At 41.5% G+C, this 951-nt stretch overlaps 1 protein-coding gene across 1 annotated transcript in view; it reads left to right on the top strand.

Moving 5' to 3' along the window:
• The window catches only part of kif7 (kinesin family member 7), a 29,985-nt gene extending 29,668 nt beyond the window's left edge, over positions 1 to 317 (top strand). The window contains exon 20 of the mRNA XM_084436572.1: positions 1 to 317. This exon is cut by the window's left edge and continues 489 nt beyond it. The gene's annotated coding sequence lies outside the window, so the exon portion shown is untranslated.
• Positions 318 to 951: the final 634 nt, after the last annotated feature.

Genomic DNA, 951 nt, shown 5'->3' with positions numbered 1-951 from the left:
ACTGTTTTAACTGTGTATTCACACTGTTGCCATGGTGATGCATTTTTTTAATCATCTGCAAGTAGCCTACCTATTGTGTTCATGAATCTTTTTGTACATGTTTTTTTTAAATAAAAAATTGTTATACTTATATACTGTAAATGTTGGAAGGCCACTCATGTCTCATATCAAGCACTTTGTATTCCTCCATATTCCCAGATTGCACAATAGTGGATATTTGTCCTGAACCATTGAAGACATCATCATGACAGTTTTCATTTGTACAAATGTGTTTTTCATCTCTGGTATTAATCTAATAAATGAGATTCTTCCTCTCGACTATTCCTCGTCATCCAACAGCATGTATATCCCTGTGCTTTCACCACGCTCTATGGAACATGTAGGCCTAACAGCCAAATAAGGTCATATTGTCTCACAATAAAGGACAGATCATGTTCTATTTTATGAGCTGCTTAATGGGAGATGTCTCATCGCCAGAATCATATTTCATTCTTTGAATAAAACAAGTGAATATTGTTGCTGGTTGTACTATACTAAAACTGTATTGTTGCTTGTACTATATTAAAACGCCGGGCTAATGGTTTTCACAGTACCTCAGTGAGGCTGGCGAGGAGGGCGTGTCCCTGTGATTTCTGGTCATAAAAACCAGTCGTATCTCTGTAGTAATGCTCAGTGAGCTGAGTCTGAGCTGATGGTGAACCAGTCCTACTTCCTTGGGGACTGGAATGGGAATGAAGACCGGCGCACGTGTCCAGGTTGCGCTGCCACAAAGAGGAGCCCCCAAGCACAGCATGCCAGGGCCACGGTGCATTGAGGATGTATAGAAGTGTTCTCACCAGAGATCACAGTCTGGGGCAGGTCTAGCTCATCACGAGAGTATGCCTCTATACATGGTCAATGTAGCTTTCTAGTGTACCACACGAGTATGGTTGTCTGTCTGAACCCCATCTA

This window comes from Borostomias antarcticus (genome assembly GCF_949987555.1).
Source record: "Borostomias antarcticus genome assembly, chromosome: 4".
NCBI classification, from domain to species: domain Eukaryota; kingdom Metazoa; phylum Chordata; class Actinopteri; order Stomiiformes; family Stomiidae; genus Borostomias; species Borostomias antarcticus.
Note: the sequence above shows the minus strand (reverse complement) of the source record. Positions and strands in the feature narration are given on the sequence as shown.